This window comes from Wyeomyia smithii, chromosome 2 (assembly GCF_029784165.1).
Source record: "Wyeomyia smithii strain HCP4-BCI-WySm-NY-G18 chromosome 2, ASM2978416v1, whole genome shotgun sequence".
Taxonomy (NCBI): Eukaryota; Metazoa; Arthropoda; class Insecta; order Diptera; family Culicidae; genus Wyeomyia; species Wyeomyia smithii.
Genome location: NC_073695.1, coordinates 125,196,870 through 125,203,984, shown reverse-complemented (window position 1 = coordinate 125,203,984; position 7,115 = coordinate 125,196,870). Strand labels below are relative to the sequence as shown.

At 38.2% G+C, this 7,115-nt stretch overlaps 1 long non-coding RNA gene across 1 annotated transcript; it reads left to right on the top strand.

Annotated features, from left to right (window-relative positions):
- The first annotated feature begins 1,302 nt into the window (after nucleotides 1-1,302).
- Nucleotides 1,303-3,796, top strand: LOC129725631 (uncharacterized). The gene is made up of 3 exons (XR_008728127.1): nucleotides 1,303-2,145; nucleotides 2,200-2,724; nucleotides 3,072-3,796. It is a non-coding gene; the product is annotated as an uncharacterized LOC129725631 (long non-coding RNA).
- The last annotated feature ends 3,319 nt before the right edge of the window (nucleotides 3,797-7,115 follow it).

Genomic DNA, 7,115 nt, shown 5'->3' with positions numbered 1-7,115 from the left:
TATTTACGAAAGCTCTCACTTTATCAAAACCCTGCATATCAATATTTTAAAAAACGTCGCTCAACCATGAATTTAGAATTAAAATACTGTATAGTTTATTTTTTATTTACAAGTTAACATGAACTTTCACTATGTAATGAATATTTACTGTATTTCTATCTATCATTTGAAATTGACGGTGAAGTAATATCTCTTCACATATATTGTAAAATATGTTGAAGTTTTCTTTAGTAAAATCATGTATAACCATCTCCTAACATGATGTAGAAATTGGAATAAGCCCAAAATAAGAACAATAATAATAATGACACCCACAGTATAGATGTAAAACTCATATAGGCGGGATTTTACTAGGCAATGATGGCACAGTTGATATCGGAAACAATCTGCCTAAACTTTTATTTTTACCTTGAAGGCACTGTTTAAAAGCACTTGCATCAACCACCCAAAAACAATAACACATTGCTGGTGCCTGTCACTGTGAAATTTGAAATTCTTTTGAATTCGTTTATTTGCCTGAAGAGCATTGCGGGGAAGCGACACATCGACTGGATTGGTTATTATTTTGAGCTGGTTAACATGCGTTGCATACCTTCAATGCATTCCCAAGTAACAATTTAGGTCATATTGCATTCTTTTAGCGGTTTTCATGACCAACTTCGCAAAACTGCTGTTAAAACTAGAAATACTATCGGAACCTCCTGACAATCGCTGTAAGTTTGCTTCACAGCCAGGTGGCCCACCCTTGCCAAGCTTATTGAAGCAATTATAAGAATGGCAATAAAACTGTTTTAAAACCACATGGAAAGAGTACCGCATACTACAAGCAGCTGGCATTACCTCTTTAAGAGCGCAATAATTATTATTGCGCTCTGCTACTTGCCACAATAAGTTAAATTAAACTTTTCATTGCTTGACAGCAACCGTAACAAGTTGATTTGTTGTGCCGTTCCAGCACACACACCAGGGCATCACGCCACTTTTTTAATAAGGAAATCTCTCGTCGCGGGAGAAATGTTTCACCTGTGTTGGTTATCATCGTGCAATCGATATTATTTGATGGTGATATTGTAAAAAGATATGGAATAAAGAAGGGTTTTTGGTAGGTTTTGTAGCTCTCAAGCATATGCGCATGAAATTTTGTCGTGCATTTTGAGAACATAGGCGCTTAAAATTTATGCGCCATCAAAATAGTACGGGCTTACACAAATGATTTCATTGTTAGCAAAAAATGAATTGGATTGTTTCAGCTCAGTTTTTCAGAAGAAAAAAATCTAGCCGTGTTCTTTAATACAGAGATAGATCAAAATCAACTTTGGATGTTCAGTTTATTTGTTAGTCAGACGACGATTCGATTTTCGTTTCAAGATTATAAAAAGTTTCAAGAATATCATTATGGCGCGGTTGGTAATTAGTTGGTATCAATCGTAGCCGCAATAAGCCTAGTTCAATGATATATATGTTGTAAGGTGCGGCAAAGGTTGGATGCCTGTATTATTAGAGAAAAGTATGGTAAATCCCTGGGGCCTAGACAACTTTATTTTTATGAAAAATCTGACATCACACCGACGATAATAAGGAATCAACGAGCTTTGATATAAATAGAGAGGTGCACGAAAAATGCAACGATACATACTTAGTTTAATTGAATATTGAATATATTTCGAAATATATCTAGTGTCTTGCCCCTACCTTATTTTTAAGGACGCTTAATTTAACGACATAGGAAATTATTTTCAACCGAAACAAGACAAACTGCCGATGAAATTAAAAAAAAAAAACTACCGAACAGTACTAAGTACTAATACTAAGTTTGCCGTGTTACTTTATAAGATGCGCTGCAAGATGCTCTAAAGCATTTTACACACATCTTACGGAGACTGCGACAGAGTTCTGCATCACACTAAACCAACTAAGCCGCTTTTGTCTCACCTGCATGTATATCATTGCATGCATGTATTTGTTTACAAGTTTGACAGGTTAAAACTGGGCACTTATGACAATTTTATGAGATATTTTTCATAGCCAACTAGTAGTTTTTTAGATTTAGAATGACCGCAATAAAACTGGTTTCTATGTTATATGACAGCAAGCTGGAATGGTTTTCTTTTTATCTAACAATGCGTGAACTGGAATCTTTAATAGGTTTGGTAGCACAAAAAAATACAATTTTTGTCTTTATATTGTTTTTCTTCTTAGATAAGCAGCTGGAAAAACTTGAAACAGTTTCATTTGGATCTCATGATGTAGTTCTGCGTAGACTTCCAGATCTGCCCAAATATGCTAAAACACCTTCGACGTCCAAAGTTGATAAATCTATATTTGAAGAACATTCGTATTCCTTGTTTAGTAGAAATACAGGTTACACGACTGCAAAAGAGGCGGTGAGCTTCGCAAATAATTGCCTACGACCAACACTATTTCATTTGAATCGCACAACACCTGCTAGTAGTATAAACCATAGATTCAGTTAAGTCGAAAATTCTCATTGGAATCCAGATACTCCGTCATCGCTTATACTGGAACAGGCGCGCTCTTGGCAAAATCGGTCGAGATCTTTGAATAGTTCATCTTGTTCGAACTCAGTGTTCGATCGATCTTCGGTTGCGCAAAAAACGGCATCAATGCACTTTTTTAATCGTACTGACTCAGCTAAGAAAAACGAATCCTCGCCGGAGATGTTCTTATTACCAACATCACTTTCTAAAGAGCTCACTGGGACAGGTAAGGCCTTATCAAATGCTTTCTATCTTAAGCAGCATCCGTCATCGAACTGGATAGAGTTTTGTCTGAATCCCAATCGGTTCGAAATGTTCAAAGTCGGATCGAACGGACCTCGGAAAAGTCCAAAAAAAAGAAAACTAAATATCTGAATCACAAGCAGCACATCTAGGTGAAGCAATAAATGTAAATACTTTCTTTATTCGTGCTTGGTCCGATATCGAACACTAAGTAATGCCATCAGTGATACTCAACAAACGTTGACTTTTCAGACCAAAAATCATGTACAAATGAAATGTTTAAGTTATATCAATGTGTTCATTGACCGTATTTTTTATTGTGTTTTACAGGTCGTTTACTGGATATTGATAATGAGCACTACCTGAATACGTCAGCAGATATAACATTCAATAATATAGTTTCATCAACACCAAAATCAGTTCCTCTATCGAGAAAAAAAGAATTATCAGAATCAACCACTCTATCTGCTTTTTCATTGAATTCCCCGTCTACTTTGGAGCCGATTAATTTGGTCCTACTTAGACCTCGATTTTGGAATCAGCAACTGAACCCCACACGAATCCGCTAGGACCTGAGAACCCGAGGCCTTTCGCGATATCTTGGCTTGAACAACAGCGAACAACAACAACGAACCATAACCAGCAACTGAACCCCGCACAATACTTCCAGGCCCCGAGGATTACATGCCCCTGTCCCAGCTCATGACATCGTGGCTTAGCAGAACAAATCCATACATGCTGCATATCCATGGCCATTCGACGATCATCAGACGACCATTCAACTACAAAACATTGATTGAAAAATATATGCTAGTTTTAAGATAGACTTAATTTCAGCTCGTAGTCGGCAGCGAGGATAAAAAATTTGCTTAAAGAATTTAAGTCATCAGATATAATTGGCGCCGTTAAACATTAAATTGTATTTGTGCCGTGTCAAATAAACGATAGGTGAAGAAATAAAAAATTTTGGTCCTACCGAAACTACCACTAATATAAGATTTTGGAAGTGCAAAGCAACTGACAGAGAGTGTTACTTTTAACTTTGATGAACATGCGTCAAAATCTGAAAACTATATTCAAAATTCAGACGAGGATCCGAATAGGTTCCTGAGTCCAGACCTTGAAAGAAATGTAGTTCAACGCGATGAAGATGGCCACGATCAAGTCGGTGATCCAGAACTTTTAAATGATCTTTCAATTGTCGAATATGTTGAAAAATAGCAAACAGTCAGAACGACTCTGATGACGCAATCGTGAGTTCTGAATCTTCTCCCAAACAGAACATTAACCATTTTAATGCGCCAGTACAAACCAAAGTTTAAAGTGGTAAGTGATAATTCCATTGCATTGGAATCTGATTCCAATACAATATTCAACGTTTCAGAATCACCAATTTGCCCTTCACAAGAAAATTAGGACAATACTGTTCTACCTAGATTGAATATAACGGTCCATGCAACTGCTGACATGGCCAAAGAGACTTTGGAACCAAAAATCACCAAAGCAAAAGTAAAGTTGCTGAATAAGATTCGGAAGGAAAAAGGACTGGAGTACATCCGTAAAGATGGGACCTTAATAAATGCGAGAAGAATAAGAGCACCTTGTGATTGTTGACTACAATGCGGGAATAAATATCCGGATGCTATACGAGCGAAGTTGATGAGAAAATTTTCGTGTTTAAAGTTATCTGGTCAAAATCAATTTCTCGCTTGCCACATGGAAGTAACTACAACTGCAAAAACAAAGGTAATTTCGATTGTAATTCCAGTAATTTATCTCAAAGCAAATCAACATGGGGAAGCATTGCATACCCTCAGTCTTTTCAACCTAATGGACAAATTTTGATGTTAGATATATTTAAACACAAAATTAGAACTGCTAGAAGTCAATTGTTAGCCTATGCTTAGCTCAGGGGTAACGAGGAAGTAGGCGAGGTGGGGATTCGATCTACGCCTCAAGCTGCTTTTATGCCCACCACGTTACTCGTATTTCGACGAACGGGAACCTAGGGAAAGTGAACCACCGAACGAAGAGCGACCCAGGTGAAAAGCGTTGCCTGATATTAACGTGTAAACCCCTACTGGCTCAAAAGCTCCTGCTTAGAACACCCTTTCGTTAGACCAGTAGCGAAAAGGGGTAAGACCACTGTATGAATTCGGAATACCGGACTAATTGGCAGGTGTAAATTAGTGTGAATCTCAAAGCTGATAGTTGTACACTAATTCTACATTATATTCATCTTGCTATCGAACAATGTTTATCTTAACCTAAGTTTACTTGCGCTTGTGTAACCATAGTAGCTTTTTCCCCAAATTCAGCGGGTCGACCTCGCTGTACATCTGCTGCGACCTGTGTTCCCACGGCTTGGGCTTGGCTTCAATGATTGCTGGGTCTCCCTGCCAACCAGCACGGGTTCAATCACACCGCACGACGAGGATGTATGTCCTAGCTTACACTGCGGGGCGGGTATATCTTTGACCACCACAGAAGGGCGTTCTGGCCACTGATGCTCTCTGTCCTGATGTCTGTGAAGTAGAAGTTCTGGTGTAACCAGAGCAGAACATAAAAAGGCCCTCCACGGACCTGTTCGGGGGCAATTAGCTATCATTTCACGGTTTATTATAGCTATGGTACACAAGCGTTCTATTCACTATCAACATATAATTGTAATTTTTACATTTTTTTTTACAATAAGTTTTTCTTTATCCTTTTAAAACACTGTTTTCCGCTCTTTTCTTCTCTTCGTTTTTTTTTTGTTTTTACTACACTATAATAACTTTAAATAGGATTAACAATTAGACATAGGAAACAATTTGTCTTACACAATAAGGTTTTACAGACAGTGACTAACATCTTTTGTTTTACACAAATAACTTTTAGATCCTTTTGTTTGTCACACAATTAGTTTTTAGATAATAACTGTTCCTTTTGTCTGCTTTCTTCTTAATTATACTGATTTACACCTTTTATGTATTTTTAATTGTAAAAATGACTTCGCGCGTAACGACTTTGCTTACTGTTCAGCGTAAAAAAGGGGGCTTCCCCGCTTTGGCTGAGCCTTATAAACCCTTTCGAATTCCCCAAATCTTGACATATCTATATCTTGGCAACACTTTGTAGGTCGTTAAGTTTTGATGATCCAAAACCCTTGTGGCAAAACATGCCTCGGTGCATCTGATCGTGAACCGGTATGAGCGACCCCTCCGTCCCAGATGCAAAAGCACCAGACGTGGAGGGATATCACACATACAGAACGAGGTAATCGTGGTCGTATAAAAAAGCTCGCCTTCGTGAGTGACCCCTCCGTCCCAGACGCAAAGCGACAGACTTGGAGGGATATCACTCACTCAGTGGGCTCTATCTACAGAGTCGTAATAAGGGGGTCTGAGCAGCTTTAACTATTTGTAAGTTTGACAAAGTCAACACATTATCCCTGAAACCAACGGTTACAATACTCATTCGGTGGGGGGGGGGGGGGGAAGCGGCGATAGTAATACCATTAAGGTCCTTTTTTTTAAACTGGAGTCTAAACTACTGCTCCGTGTAATGGACAATACTTGCACCCAATCAAGTACTCTCATTTTTCCTCAATGCAACCTTCTTTTATTCTATCGTGGTATTCTTTGATGCTCTTTTTCACTCACGTGAAAAAGCTAAAAAATACCGTTTACTAACACCACTGTTGAGAACTGTCAGTTCTCGGTGGCGTCAAGCCAAGCACACGAAATTATTAGGAGCCCTGAGTAGTTCAGTAGTGCATTAAATTTGATTAAAACGACAAATTTAGAATTTGGTCTATACATAAGGTAAGAAAAACAATTTGTTATCACGAATCTGTTACATTAACAGTAGCCAGATAACAGATTTCGTTCGGTCTTATTTTCATGTGTAGTTAATTTTTTTTTGTTATAGGTTGATCGGCTGATGGAGAGCGATTCGAGATTGTAGTACTTGTGTTGGAAAATGAAAGTTGCGGGTAGGTAAATATGGCGCTACTACCGGAGTGATCATTTTAATATCGGATCCCTGGATTCTCCCTGTGCGGACATTAAAACCTTCACAGACATGAATTATTCAAAATATCTGTTTTGAAGAGAGAATTTGTGTTCATTTTTGGCATCGGGCTTCAAATCAGCTACCGGAAATACCCCCAATGATTTACTGGATTCGTCGGAGCTTCGCATGGTAGGAATCCGCTGCGGAAGACTGCCGGAAATTTCTTTTAAACACTCTCTGGCCAACTGTGTACACAGGAGCCGAGTTCTTTGAACGTAGATTGTAATTTTTTATATTTCTGTTATGAGCTTTCTGCAAATTTCTACTAACCATCGAGTAAATTTTCTCGTCCACTTTTCCTTTTCTAATTACCCTTTC